Below are 16,169 nucleotides of genomic sequence, written 5' to 3' on the forward strand. Positions count from 1 at the left end.
AGCAGCAGTGAGGATGTGGGAAAGCTTCATTCTTATCTCCCTTTAAAATCTTGCTGTGCTCTATTGAAGGGTATATACTAGACTAGAATTCTGTTATCGTCTACTGAGGGAAGTTGAGACAGCAGTTTGGAAAAGTTTCAGGGAAGTAAGGAGATATTTTAAGACAGTGTCATAAAGGGGACTTCCATGGTGGCCCAGGGTTTAAGACTTCGCCTGACATGCAGGAGGTGAGGGTTCAATCCCTGGTCAGGGAACTAAGACCCCACATGCCTCCTGACCAAAACTAAAACAGAAGCAATATTGTAACAAATTCAATAAAGACTTTTAAAAAAGAGTCATAAAAAAAAGCTTCATGTGCCAATTGAAAACAAATGATAAATTCCCAAAACAAGTTTAAAAAATTAGTGGACTAAAGAGATGGGGGGTGGGCTTCCCTTGTGGCTCAGCTGGTAAAGAATCTTCTTGCAATGTGGGAGACTTGGGTTCGATCCCTGGGTTGGGAAGATCCCCTGGAGAAGGGAAAGGCTACCCAACTCCAGTGTTCTGGCCTAAAGAATTTCACAGACTATACAGTGCATAGGGTTAAAAAGAATCAGACACAACTAAGCAACTTTCACTTTGACTTTCAAAGAAATACAAGAACTCCCCTGTTGCTCAGGCAGTAAAGAATCTGCCTGCAATGTGGGAGACCTGGGTTCGATCCCTGGGTTGGGAAGATCCCCTGGAGAAGGGAATGACTACCCACTCCAGTATTCTTGCCTGGAGAATCCCATGGACAGAGGAGCCTGGCAGGCTACAGTCCGTGGGGGCAGAGAAGAGTTGGACACGACTGAGCAACCAACACTAACCAAAAAGATATAGGGAATGGGCAATTTCTTTTTTCTGACAGATAACATGTTTTGAATACTTGCTGTGTCCAGGTGCCATTGAGTTGTTTTCACATCTTGTCCTCCTTAAGGTAAAGTTCCACCACCCTGGCTGGTGGCTGGCATTTGTCCCATTTAACAGACGAGGACACGGAGGCTTAGAGAGACTCACTCATGTGCCCGAGGTCACACCACACCGTCAATACCTGGACTCCACCTAGTGCTGACTGACTGCAAAGCTCCTGTGTTGCATCGCCTACATCATTCCTCATCACAGGGCAGAGACTGACGATGCTGCTGTGCAGACAGGTACTCATCGCCCCCTGAGAGCTATTGGCGCTTATTCTTCCTCCAGCACTGTTCTCAGTGTTGAAATGTTTAACAACTCGTCCTGACAAAGGCCCTCTGCTGCAGGTGATTTCATTATCCATCAGCCCCCTCTAAGGGGCTTCCCAGGTGGAACTAGTGGTAAAGAACCTGCCTGCCTATGCAGGAGACTTAAGAGATCCAGGTTTGATTCCTGGGAGGAGGGCATAGCAACCCACTCCAGTGTTCTTGCCTGGGAAATCTAATGTACAATCAATCCTAAAGGAAATCAACCCTGAATATTCATTGGAAGGACTGATGCTGAAGTTCCAATACTTTGGTCACCTGATGCGAAGAGCTGACTCAACAGAAAAGACCCTGATGCTGGGAAAGAGTGAAGGTAGGAGGAGAAGGGGGCAACAAAGGATGAGATGGTTGGATGGCATCAGTGACTCAACAGATATGAGTTTGAGCAAGCTCCAAGAGAAGTGAAGGACAGGGAAGCCTGGCGTGATGTAGTCCATGGGGTTGCAAAAAGACAGACACGATTTAGTGACTTAACAGCAACAGCTCCCTCTCCACAGATAAGAAAGCCCAGGCACAGATGAGTTAGATAATTCTGCCCATGGTCATGAGATTAGCAAATAGTTGAGCCATGAGACCAGGGCTTCCCAGGTGGCGCTAATGGTAAGAATCTACCTGCCAAGGCAGCAGACACAAGAGACCCGGTTTGATCCCTGAGTTGGGAGATCCCCTGGAGAAGGAAATGGCAACTCACTCCAGTATTCTTGCCTGAAAAAAATCCCCAGTACGTAAGAGCCTAGTGGGCTACAGTCCATGGGGTTGCAAAGAGCTGGACACGACTGAGCACTTGTCAGTAGCAGCAGAGCCAAGAGACCAAGCGAGGCAGCCTGGCTCCAGAGCTCATCCTGTGGTGGGGTGCACAGCAGGCTGAGGGGCTGGTTTCGCTTCCCCCATGGAGACAGAAACAAGCAAAAGCTCAGATCAGCGGAAAGAGATGAAATATTTTTTTAATTTTCCTCTTCACAAGACTGTTTAGGAGACAAAGGACAACAGAACTGGGTTTTCTGGTAGCATGGATATTGGCAGTCTGAAGAAGTTCAGATATGTGAAAGACAACGGGGATTTCATAGAAATTGAGAATTTCAGGATTCCCAGATGACTCTGTGAACCAAGGGCCTCTAAATGAAGCCAAATAGGTCAGGAAAAGTGATGGGATCAAGGAATATGAGAAAGAGAAGAAAAATCTAAGGTAAGTTGAATCAAAGTACAAAATAAAATTAAAAATCAGAATAAACATTTCCTGAGTAATCATTATATGCCGGACATTGTTATAGATAACATTCTGCCCCTGGGCTGAATGGTCAGTAAATACCCTCAGACCCTCCTTCAGAACAAGGAATCAGCAGCTAGTGGATGAAAGATTAGATTAAATGACCTCTATCTCTGCAAAGGCAGTTCACTTAAAAATGTTATTAAGTAAACGCAGGCCTATTCTTTGAATGATTCTAATCCTATGATTCTAAGAATAAAGCAAGATTCTAAGAACACAGCAAGGGAAACAAATTGCTTTTAGAGCTGCTTATAATAAAGCAACGCAAGCACACACACACATACACAGAAATCTATACAGAAGATACTCATTACATGTTTATGCAGAATTTAGAAAAAAAAAAACATACGGTCAGGGTTACACAAAGCAGAGAAAACAATATTTCTGGGAAAATTTTCTGAAGAGTACCAGCTGATCTAATGAGGCTCAAGATGCAGCTGGAAGTCAGTATCAGATCTACCCAGGGCTCAGAAAGGGCCGAGGGATCTACACTGTGATAAAGAACCTTCCTCCACTTTTTCTTTTCCCTATTGTTAGAGTCCGGAGTCGCCCTTCCCTCAAAGGAACAGAGGACACTCACGATAATGCAAGACACACAGCGAGGTTTATTTCCAGCTAGCTGGGGTCCAAGTGTCCGCCCGACGCAGCAGGTTTCAACAAGGACCCCGAGCACTCAGAGCCAACGGGTTATATAGCATTTTCAAATCATGATATTTCTAAATTACCTAACTCACAGGAATTTTTTTATTACACACACACACAGCTGTGCCTATCTCTCTCCTGGGGTCTTAAGGAGATAAGTTTATCAGACCTGTTTACCTAATTTTCAGTGTCAAAGCCGCCCACATTCTTGGTGTTTAAGATTAACTTGCCTTCCTGGTACTTGAGATTAACTTGTCTTCCAGGTTTTATCTAGTTCTTCTTCCCTCAAGTCACGTACTCAGTAAAAATGGTTTTTCCGGCCTCTAAGATGGATAAGTTCTTATGCTAACCTATTCTTACACCCATAAGCTAGAGGTCTCCTAAAAATGTCATTACTTTATTTGATCACAGTGGTAAAACAAACAATGGGCATTGTATCTGAGTATGTCTGTGAAGCCTTACTCATTAAAGAATCTATTGGAAGTATATTTAATTGTAATATCTCTCTACCCATAAAGACATAAATATTATATTGAATATGACCTATTGCTTGATGGAAGCAAAAGGACTGATTGGAATCACCTAGGAGTTCCTACATTGCTAGTGTCTTTGGAGGAGTAAAGCTCCATCTTTCCCTTGGGATTTTTGAAAGGTAAGCAGTCAAGGTGAGGCGCTTGACTAATGGATTAATAAAGAGATCAATAAGATGTTAGTGATAAGGTCTTCCTCCTCCAGTTTGCCTCCAAACCATCCCTCGGGTCCTTGGTGAAATAGCTGAGGCAGGCTTTGCAGGCTTGGGAGGCTGTGTCACCATACAGGAAACACACACACACCCAAGAGAGTGTTCACTTCTGTATGTTTCATAAAAGCCCTAGGTGTGGCCACTACACCTCAGTTTAATCAAACTATAATTATATGCTGCTGCTAAGTCGCTTCAGTCATGTCTGACTCTGTGCGACCCCATAGACGGCAGCCCACCAGGATCCCCCATCCCTGGGATTCTCCAGGCAAGAACACTGGAGTGGGTTGCCATTTCCTTTTCCAATGCAGGAAAGGGAAAAGTGAAAGTGAAGCTGCTCAGTCGTGTCAGACTCTTAGCGAGCCCAAGGACTGCAGCCTACCAGGCTTCTCCGCCCATGGGATTTTCCAGGCAAGAGTACTGGAGTGGGTTGCCATTGCCTTCTCCGAGGAGAAAAAAAACTTTAAGAAGAAGCCCCAATTGTGGTATTTTCACTAACAGCAGAAGCTTCTCCAGGTCAGGTGAACTCCAGTATTTCTTCCTAACAATGTCTCAAGCCTAAGGAAAGGTAAGAAGATAAAGATTAAAGAAAGAAGCTGGCACTGTACAACAAGTCTAGACTTCAAATGTTTCAATGTAATGAAAAACCAAGAAAGAAGGAATTTAAAAATATTTATAATGTGCCTATGGCATGTTATTTACATTTGGCAGGTATCTAACATTTATATATGTTACAGATCTACCATTATGAGAATGTTAGAATCTGTTATAGAGACAAGAAAGCAAATACAGAGGATAAAGAAACTTAGAGGCAAGCAGCTGGAGACGTTGGCAGTGTTCATAAGATGCATTGAATATAGATAAATAAGTCAGTAACCTCTGAGACGCATACAAGCAGATAAAATGCAGCCTGAATGTGCCAGACAAAGATAGAAAGGGATGAGGGATAAGGGAAAGGGAAGAAAGGGCGCAAGGGGGAAGGGAAGGATGGAGAGGTATGGGAAGGAAAGGCGGAAGAAGAGAAGAAGGAAAGGAGGAAAGAAGGATGGAGCTGGTGTGAGTGACATTGACCACAGAGAGCCAGGCCTTGGGAGCAGTTTCCAACTAAGGCAGCATAGCGAACACAAGCATACAGTTGAAAGAGGCCTTGGGAGGGTGAGTGATTATGACTCTCTCATTAAAGGAGTGGCCCTGGTCAGCAGGGCTTAGAAGAGGGAGGGCTCTTGGCTCTTAACACAGGAAATTATTACAAAGCATTACCTATTGTCCCTAGACTAAATAAATAAAATGATTACTATCATTTTCAAACTCCTGAATTATATTTACGTTGAAATGAAATCATCTCTTTGGTTGATTACCTTGGGAACTGTCCGTCTTGGTGAATCTTTCCAGTCCAGCCATGAATCCATAGCTTAATTAATCCAAGTTAATTCCCACCCCAGGAGGTCCTCATAGCTCATTAAAGTCAACTCATTATGTTTATGGATGGAAATAATGAGTTCTAAAGTTGATAAACAGTTTTCCTCATTGAACACTCATAGCTGGGTAGAGACAGGATTTGAACCCGTGTGCTCACGGAATGAAAAAGCAGGACTCGAGAACCTAACATAAGGTATAGTTGAAACAGGAGCCAATGAGTGTAAGGAAAGAACAACATTACTATTTGGAAACAAGCTTTGGATACAAAGAACCACAAGGAGAATCACAGAATGTCCAAGAAGCCCAGGCAAAGGGATCAAGGGCAGAAGACAACTTCATGAAGCCCACATTCCCCAGTTTTTGAGACTAAGGTTTAACTCCCTTTAAAACACATTAAGGAGTTGAGAGGAAGGCAGATAAGGAGACTGGGACACTGTCAGCCATCTGACACGGCCAGCCTTGTGCTGACCACCGAAGGCTTTCTTTTGGTGCCACACACCTTAGTGAAGTGATCACAGCCCAAGCTGCATTTGTGGCTTCCCAGGCTCATCCACCTGGACCCACATAGAAAAGGCAGATCAGCCTCTTTTGATCTATTTGAGTTCAAGGAAAATGTTGCTGTATAAGTTAGAGTGCCAATTTATGAATTTAAAATTTGATTATGAAAATTGTAATTGTCACAGGCTCTGGGGAGATATTCTTAAGCCTGCATATCCTTTTACTTGGGAGAAGGGATAAGAAGGTCACTCAGTACAGGTGGTTTGAATGGTTTATTGTATCACAGTGGGTTAATCAGATGCATAGGAGAAGGCAATGGCAAGCCACTCCAGTACTCTTGCCTAGAAAATCCCATGGATGGAGGAGCCTGGTAGGCTGCAGTCCGTGGGGTCGCTAAGGGTTGGACACGACTGAGCGACTTCACTTTCACTTTTCACTTTCACACATTGGAGAAGGAAATGGCAACCCACTCCAGTGTTCTTGCCTGGAGAATCCCAGGGACGGGGGAGCCTGGTGGGCTTCCGTCTACGGGGTCACACAGAGTCGGACACGACTGAAGTGACTTAGCAGCAGCAGCAGCAATCAGATGCATCTCCTGGAGCAATAGAGATCCTCCTGTATCAAGGACTGTAAATTCTTAGTTGCAGCCTGTGGGATATAGTTCCCTGATCAGGGATCGAACCTGGGTCTCCTGCATGGGGAGAGTTTGCATGCTGCAACTGAGGATTTTGCATGACCCAACAAAGATCAAGGATCCCAGCGTATGGTAGCTAAGACCCTGCGCAGCCAAACAAATAAATAAATGCATTTTTGGGAAAAGGATTACAATTCATTTCTGGGCACATTCATCTATTCCTCCAGTGTATACCTTTGATATTATCATTCCACATGTGACATCCTGTTAGCTACCTTCTAAGTCCATAGAAGCTCCCCCGACAGTCTGAGAGAAGCTCTCCCTGCAGCATATTAAACATGGGATAACCCTCACTGGAAAGAGGAAGCCAATTAGCATGTGGTGGTAGAGTCTTTTTCATCAATTTATTTTTACTGAAGTATAGTTGATTTGTGCTTAGTCGCTTTAGTCAAGTCCGACTCTTTGCGACACTATGGACTATAGCCCGCCAGGATCCTCTGTCTATGGGATTCTCCAAGCTAGAATACTGGAGTGGGTTGCCACTTCCTCCTTCAGGGCACCTTCTCGACCCACAAATCGAACCCGTGTTGCCTGTGTCTCCTGTATTGCAGGCAGATTCTTTACCCACTGAGCCACCTGGGAAGACAGTAGTTGATTTACAATGTGTTAATTTCTGCTGTACAGCAAAGTGATCCTCTTATACATACATAGATACATTTACACATTTTTAATATTCTTTTCCATTATGGTTTATCATAGGATATTGAATATAGTTCTCTGTGCTATACAGTAGGACCTTGTTTATCCATTCTACATACACAAGTTTACATCTGCTAACCCCAACTTCCCACTCCATCCCTCCCTCAGCCCCCCCCTCCCAGCAGCGTGGTAGAGTTTTAATAGATAAGCACGTAGGTCACTTACTCCCTCTCCTAATTAAGCCCAATGCTCCCACATAATTATATCACTATTTATATAAAGTCTATTAATTACTTTTGTACCTCTAAGCAATATTCACACATCCTTTCATCTTTATTCCTTTATCCTTTAAAAATGCATTGCTCACTTTATAATATGATGACATTGCTACCCTAAACCTTTGTTTCTTTTTCTTGCTCCCATGCACTTAATTTATCATCTATAATTTTACTTCGACATTGTCAAGGTTGATATCACTTACATTCCATCTGGTAGCATAATCAGGTGTGTTGTGCCATGTCTGTAAGTTGACTCTGAAAGATGAAAATTAAAAGGGTGTTTATATTATTATGACTTCATAAGTAATTGTCTACTGCAAAGTCATGCAGCTATAATTACAATTACTCTCTTTATAATTCTTATTGATTTCCCTGGATTAAAATTCTGTTTTCCTTAAAGTGGTTGACTTTATCATCTCCTTATTTATTTATCCCTGCTGTCTACCAAGTAAAATATTCTATTATGGCAGAAACTGCTAACTGTCTCCCAATATCTCCTCTCTACTTCTTCTACTCTCATAAATCACAGTTAAGTTTAGTTGGGTACATGGAAACCGGAAATAAAAATTCTCTTTTCCAGATTTGCTTATAACAAGGCATAATCAAATGATGGAGCCCTGGTGATGAGATGTAAGGGCCAGTTGTATGCAGCTTTCACTAAAAGTCCTTAAAGGAAGTCAGTATGACCATTTGTTCCCTTTCCTCTGTTCTGCTCCCTGGTATGTCAGTGGGATGCCTTTCACTCAATCGTAGGCTATTAGTACTCCAGGTCCCCAGCCTCAGAGATCTCATGCCTGATAAGCTGAGCTAGAACTGACATAATAATAATAAAGTACACAATAAATGTAACACACTTGAATCATCCCCAAACCATTCCCCCAACACCATCCATGAAAAAATTGTCTTCTGTGAAACTGGTCCCTGGTGCTGCAAAGGTTGAGGATTGCTGATGTAGGAAGTACAAAGCAGAAAGTCATTCTGGGTCACAGATTATCATGCAGTTTCTACAACTGCCCTGAACTACTTACGTTCACGTTTTTATGTGAAAGAGAAATGTCTTTCTTGCCAAAAGCCCCACCCCATAGCCTTTTTACCAGCTCTAGGCTGCCTCCCTCTGAACTTCTTTTATGCACATTTTTTAAAAACTGGGTTTTTTAAGCCATGATGATTTAACATCTCTTACCAGCAGAAGAATGCGTAACCTGACTGATGTAAACTCAGAAAGGACATCTTTGTTTTAGACACTTGCCTTGCTCATTGACTGTATAAGACAACACATGGATCGTGCTCACAGTTAATTTCAGGGCACACACGTAGGAAACACAGGGGGACAGAAGGACTGCTGGAGTGGGTCTAGTGACAATTATTCATAATCAGATGTATTATAGAGCTGAATGTCAGTGCAAAACAATGGCTGCTTTCAACAGACCAGGGTGCATTCCAGGACAGGAAGAACAGAGGGAAAAGAAAAGAAGAGAATAAATCTGCTAATGTAAAATGCTCAGTGTAGCCAATGTTTCATCCCAAAGATCCCAAACTTATAGAAAAAGTCAAGGCAGAGGCACACCTGGACAACTGTTTCACTTGTTCAACCCATGTTTTCTTTGTCCCGTGATTTCCGGCTCTAGCTTTCTAATAATTGTAATATTCACCTTTTCATATCCACAGCTATCCCTTTAAATACCCTCCATATTTATTAAGCTAGTTCTTTCCTCTTTATTCTTTTCAAAGCTCTGTCCCTTCCTTCCTGCCAACTCATTATCAAAACCCTCAGAGCTTCTGAGTAAGCCAGAACCAGAAACATGTCCTCTCAGCACCCAGAAGGTATTCATAAAAAGATTTGGTGAGGGTGGGGAACAGAAAATCACTTAGCCACAGGGATGGCTACAGGGAGGAGAAGATGGCAGTCTTGTGGATAAATTGCTCACACACAGATGCTCAGATAAATCTGTAATTAAAAGGAAATGTGAATGCTAGGCCAGGAGAAATAAATTCCCTGAGGCCAATCCTTTGTTGGTCTCTTTGATCTTCTACAGTAATGGGTCAATCAGACCACCTGCCTGAAGCTCAGATTATGTCCATGTGATGTGCTTCCTTCCCCTGTGTCCTCACTAGCGCCTGGGGGTTCAGATCACTCTTGCATTCAAGAGGCCTGGATTAGAAAGAGAGAGCCCAACAATACTTAACACTTAAATACTACATAAATACCACACAGGGAAGGAAATCTTTTCCCTTCTTCTATTCTAGGTCCTTTGGCTGGTCTAGCAATTAAATTGGCATCAGACAGATCAACAGAAGAAAAAAATAAATTTCATACATATGGGAACCCCAAAGATAGGAGGCTCTAAGACAGGCAACTGAAGTTTACATGCCATTCTGAGCAAAGAAGAAGGGGGTAAGTGTTTGGGGACTTCAAAGGGGAGGAAGACAATTTAGGAAGATGAGGAGAGCAGAAGTTTGCCATGCTCTGCAGCTAAGTCTTTCTGATCTAAAAAGTTAGCCCTGGGGTTTTCCTGGTGGCTCAGTGATAAAGAATCCACCTACCAATGCAGGGGATGCAGGTTTGATTCCTGGTCTGGGAAGATCCCACACGCTGTGGAGCAACTAAGTCCTTGGGCCACAACTATTAAGCCTGTGCTCTAGGTAAGAGAAACCCAAGTAAGACGGTAGGTGTTGCGAGAGGGCATCAGAGGGCAGACACACTGAAATCATAATCACAGAAAACTAGTCAATCTGATCACACAGACCATAGCCTTGTCTATCTCAATGAAACTAAGCCATACTGTGTGGGGCCACCCAAGACAGACGGGTCATAGTGGAGAGGTCTAACAGAATGTGGTCCACTGGAGAAGGGAATGACAAACCACTTCAGTGTTATTGCCTTGGGAACCCCATGAACAGTATGAAAAGGCAAAATGATAGGATACTGAAAGAGGAACTCCCAAGGTTGGTAGGTGCCCAATATGCTACTGGAGATCAGTGGAGAAATAACTCCAGAAAAAATGAAGGGGTGGAGCCAAAGCAAAAACAATACCCAGTTGTGGATGTGACTGGTGATAGAAGCAAGGTCCAATGCTATAAAGAGCAATATTGCATAGGAACCTGGAATGTTAGGTCCATGAATCAAGGCAAATTGGAAGTGGTCAAACAGGAGATGGCAAGAGTGAACAGTGACATTCTAGCAATCAGCAAACTCAACTGGAATGGGTGAATTTAATGCAGATGACCATTCTATCTATTACTGTGGGCAGGAATCCCTTAGAAGAAATGGAGTAGCCATCATGGTCAACAAAAGAGTCCAAAATACAGTACTTGGATGCAATCTCAAAAATGACAGAATGATCTCTGTTCGTTTCCAAGGCAAACCATTCAATATCACAGTAATCCAAGCCTATGCCCCAACCAGTAATGCTGAAGAAGCCGAAGTTGAACAGTTCTATGCAGACCTACAAGACCTTTTAGAACTAACACCCAAAAAAGATGTCCTTTTCATTATAGGGGACTGGAATGCAAAAGTAGGAAGTCAAGAAACACCTGGAGTGACAGGCAAATTTGGCGTTGGAGCACAAAATGAAGCAGGGCAAAGGCTAATAGAGTTTTGCCAAGAAAACACACTGGTCATAGCAAACATCCTCTTCCAACAACACAAGAGAAGACTCTACACATGGACATCACCAGATGGTCAACACCGAAATCAGATTGATTATATTCTTTGCAGCCAAAGATTGAGAAGCTGTATACAGTTAGCAAAAACAAGGCCAGAGGCTGACTGTGGCTCAGATCATGAACTCTTTATTGCCAAATTCAGACTTAAATTGAAGAAAGTAGGGAAAGCCACTAGACCATTTGACCTAAATCAAATCCCTTATGATTATACAATGGAAGTGAGAAATAGATTTAAGGGACTAGATTTGATAGATAGAGTGCTTGATGAACTATGGATGGAGGTTCATGACACTGTACAGGAGACAGGGATCAAGACTATCCCCATGGAAAAGATATGTAAAAAAGCAAAATGGCTGTCTGGGGAGGCCTTACAAATAGCTGTGAAGAGAAGAGAAGCGGAAAGCAAAGGAGAAAAGAAAGATACACCCATTTGAATACAGAGTTCCAAAGAATAGCAAGGAGAGATAAGAAAGCCTTCCTCAGTGATCAATGCAAAGAAATAGAGGAAAACAACAGAATGGGAAAGACTAGAGATCTCTTCAGGAAAAGTAGAGATACCAAGGGAACATTTCATGCAAAGATGGGCTCGATAAAGGACAGAAATGGTATGGACCTAACAAAAGCAGAAGATATTAAGAAGAGGTGGCAAGAATACACAGAGGAACTGTACAAAAAAGATCTTCACGACCAAGATAATCACGATGGTGTGATCATTCACCTAGAGCCACACATGCTGGAATGTGAAGTTAAGTGGGCCTTAGAAAGCATCACTACAAACAAAGCTAGTGGAGGTGATGGAATTCCAGTTGAGCTATTTCAAATCCTGAAAGATGATGCTGTGAAAGTGCTGCACTCAATATGCCAGCAAATGTGGAAAACTCAGCAGTGGCCACAGGACTGGAAAAGGTCAGTCTTCATTCCAATCCCAAAGAAAGGCAATGCCAAAGAATGCTCAAACTACCGCACAATTGCACTCATCTCACACGCTAGTAAAGTCATGCTCAAAATTCTCCAAGCCAGGTTTCAGCAATACGTGAACCGTGAACTTCCAGATGTTCAAGCTGGTTTTAGAAGAGGCAGAAGAACCAGAGATCAAATGCCAACATCTGCTGGATCATGGAAAAAGCAAGAGAGTTCCAGAAAAACATCCATTTCTGCTTCATTGACTATGCCAAAGCCTTTGACTGTGTGGATCACAAGAAACTGTGGAACATTCTGAAAGAGATGGGAATACCAGACCACCTGACCTGCCTCTTGAGAAACCTGTATGCAGGTCAGAAAGTAACAGTCAGAACTGGACATGGAACAACAGACTGGTTCCAGATAGGAAAAGGAGTACATCAAGGCTGCATATTGTCACCCTGCTTATTTAACTTCTATGCAGAGTACATCATGAGAAACGCTAGACTGGAAGAAGCACAAGCTGGAATCAAGATTACCAGGAGAAATATCAATAACCTCAGATATGCAGATGACACTACCCTTATGGCAGAAAGTGAAGAGGAACTCAAAAGCCTCTTGATGAAAGTGAAAGAGGAGAGTGAAAAGGTTGGCTTAAAGCTCAACATTCAGAAAACTAAGATCATGGCATCTGGTCCCATCACTTCATGGGAAATAGATGGAAAAACAGTGGAAACAGTGTCAGACTTTCTTTTTTGGGGCTCCAAAATCACTGCAGATGCTGATTGCAGCCAGGAAATTAAAAGACACTTACTCCTTGGAAAGAAAGTTATGACCAATCTAGATAGCATATTAAAAAGCAGAGACATTACTTTGCCAACAAAGGTCCGTCTAGTCAAGGCTATGGTTTCTCCCGTGGTCATGTATGGATGTGATAATTGGACTGTGAAGAAAGCTGATCGCTGAAGAATTGATGCTTTTGAACTGTGGTGTTGGAGAAGACTCTTGAGAGTCCCTTGGACTGCAAGGAGATCCAACCAGTCCATCCTAAAGGAGATCAGTCCTGGGTGTTCATTGGAAGGATTGATGCTAAAGCTGAAACTCCAATACTTTGGGCACCTCATGCGACGAGTTGACTCACTGGAAAAGACTCTGATGCTGGGAGGGATTGGGGGCAGGAGGAGAAGGGGACGACAGGGAATGAGATGGCTGGATGGCATCACCGACTGGATGGACATGAGTCTGAGTGAACTCCGGGAGTTGGTGATGGACAGGGAGGCCTGGCGTGCTGTGATTCATGGGGTCACAAAGAGTCAGACACGACTGAGCAACTGAACTGAACTGAACTAGAGCCTGCGAGTGACAACTTCTGAAGCCCATGCACCCTAGAGCTTGTGCCTAGAAACAAGAGAAGCCCCTCACAAAGAGAAAGACACGCACTGCAACTAGAGAGTAACCCAGCCCAGCACAGCCAATAAAGAGCGACCTCTTATACTAGCTCTCTGCCTGGTACAGGCCCTCTATAAATTCTTTTAGGCAATAAGGGGAAAGGAAAACAAACACATATACCTCTTCCTGAGTCTGTGAGGCACCTTGCTTGTCATCAGTTCATAACAATCCACATGATAAAGTAGTATATTTTGGGGTCACATAATCCACTCCCCCTGAAGTCACTTCTGTGTAATTTTATATATAGTGTCTCCTTTAATCCTCGTAATGATTCTGAGAGGCAGATATCTGGTACTTTTAATTGTTTAAATAATTCATTATTTTTAAAATTTACTGTATATTTAGATTGTCATAGACATGTATGAATGCTAATATTAATGCTAAGTCACTTCAGTCGTGTCCGACTCTTTGCTATCCTTTGGACCGTAGCCACCAGTCTCCTCTGTCCATGGGATTCTCCAGGCAAGATTACTTGAGTGGGTTGCCATGCCCTCCTCCAGGGGATCTTCCCAACCCAGGGATCAAACCTGTGTCTCTCACATCTCCTGCATTGGCATGTAGATTCTTTACCATGAGTGCCACCAGGGAAGCCCAGACATGTACAAAGTACCTGTTTAATTGTTATAAGACTCATACTTAGACCATTTTACAGTTGAGGAAATGAGCACTTTCAGTTCAAGATAACAGTTTGAAGAAAATATATTTTTGCCCTTCACATCCCCAAAAGAGCAACAACCTATTGAAATATAAGTTTTGGTAACGAGCATAAAAGAGAAGAAATTAATATGCTTGTGAATACTGGAAGGAAAATACCAGCAAATCAAGATTTTATGAGTTTGTGAAAAATCAAAGATATGCATGCATGCTAAGTTGCTTCAGTCATGTCGGACTCTATGTGACTCCCTGGACTGTAGCTCTCCAGGTTCCTCTGTCCGTGGGATTCTCCCGGCAAGAATACTGGAGTCGGTTGCCATGCCCTCCTCCAGGGGATTTTCCCAACTCATGGATTGAACCCATGTCTCTTACATCTCCTGCACTGGCAGGTGGTTTCTTTACCATGAGTACCACCTGGGAAGCCTAAGAGCAAAGATGGCTACAGCCAAACTGAGATATGAGGGTAAAGAGAGACACAGCTGAGCACAGGGAAAGGAGAAAGTCACAGCTGAGGGAGGACTTCAGTCCCTCCTTGAGTCCACAGGGATGGAGGCAGTCAGAGCCTGAGAAAGGACTTAATACAAGACAGTTGGTGTCAAAGCTGTATACTCAACGACTGCTGAGTCAGAGCCTCCTTTCAGACCTCTGCACATATGAATGTGTTTGAGGAAAATGTCTGTAACATAAAGCTGGAAAAATATCTTTCAGAGGAATTAAACTGTTAAGAGGCGCAATGACTTCAAGAGAAGAAGTTGCCAGCTTGCTTATCTTAGAGTAAAGCCTGGTAGCCCACATGCCACACCCACAAAGAGCATGTGCAGTCAGTCTTCTCATGCAGGAGAGAGACCACACTATCAGAAGAAATGCTGTCAGATGCAGGTCACTTATGCTTATTTCATGAACATGGTCGGACGATGGCGTATCAGCGTGTGTGTCTGTGTCCTCAGTATCAGTAGATATTTGGTCTTCCAAGAAAAACAGCTATGGCAATGACAATGCTATAGATTTATCATACCATTTTATTAACCTCTTGGGAGTATAGGAAAATAATGTCTCCCAGATCCCTTGCCTCTAGATCCAGCCAGACAACTAGTTCTGAATATGGAGTGTGAGCAGAAACATGTGCCATTTCCAGGCTTGGCCCCCAAACCAAATCTCCCATGGGTGGTCCTCTTCTCTCACTGTTGTGACATCAGTGGGAAGGTTTGTGTGGCCATGTCCTGTCCAGGTAAGCTTCCTGACCAGGAAGATATGCACTGGACATTACATGAAGAGGAAACTAAGCAAACAAACACAAACTTCTACGGGGTTAAAGCACTAAGAATTGGGGGATTGTGCCACAGGTGTTATCAATTACTCTTACTTATGTGGTAACATAAAGGCAAGGGAAAGTGTGAGTCAGTTATGTCCGACTTTTTGTGACCCCACGGACTGTAGAACATAAAGGAAAAGACCAAGTCAAAACAGACTATTAATTCCAGAGGAGACAGATAATTCAGGCTGTTTGCACAAACAACCAATAAACACTCTATAATAAGAACAGAAGAAAGTTTTATTCAAGCTAAACTGAGGACTACAGTTTGGGAAACAGCCTCTTAGCAGCTCTGAAGGGGCTGCTCCAAAGAGGTAGGGAAAGAGACAGTATATACATGAATTCCTTTGGCTGTAAATACCCATACTCTGGGACTTCCCAGGTTGTTCAGAGGTACAGAATCCACCTGCCACTTCAGGAGACGTGGGTTCGATCCCTGGGTCAGGAAGGTCCCCTGGAGAAGGAAATGGAAACCCATTCCAGTATTCTTGCCTGGGAAATCCTAAGGACAGAGGAGCCTAGTGGGCTACAGTCCACAGCGTCGCAAAAGAGTCAGACACCACTTAGTGACTAAACCACAACCCATAGTCTAACACACATCCTGGTGAAAGATTGCTGGTGAAGGATTTCAGTGTTTTTCTAAGTATGAGAAGAAGCAAGAATCTGAGATCACTGAAATTCTTCCTTAGATATGCATCTTAACTATGTAGGAGCCAGAGTCTATAAATTCAAAGCACAGACTGCTTCATCCTG

At 43.1% G+C, this 16,169-nt stretch overlaps 1 long non-coding RNA gene across 1 annotated transcript in view; it reads right to left on the reverse strand.

Moving 5' to 3' along the window:
- LOC129552134 (uncharacterized) overlaps window positions 1-16,169 on the reverse strand; it is a 42,976-nt gene that overhangs the window by 10,873 nt on the left and 15,934 nt on the right. Inside the window, exon 2 of the long non-coding RNA XR_008685184.1 lies at window positions 7,639-7,690. This is a non-coding gene — a long non-coding RNA (uncharacterized LOC129552134). The remainder of the gene's footprint in view (window positions 1-7,638; window positions 7,691-16,169) is intronic.

This window comes from Moschus berezovskii, chromosome 3, assembly GCF_049115385.1.
Source record: "Moschus berezovskii isolate FMDL1 chromosome 3, NW_MosBer_1.0, whole genome shotgun sequence".
Lineage (NCBI taxonomy): Eukaryota > Metazoa > Chordata > Mammalia > Artiodactyla > Moschidae > Moschus > Moschus berezovskii.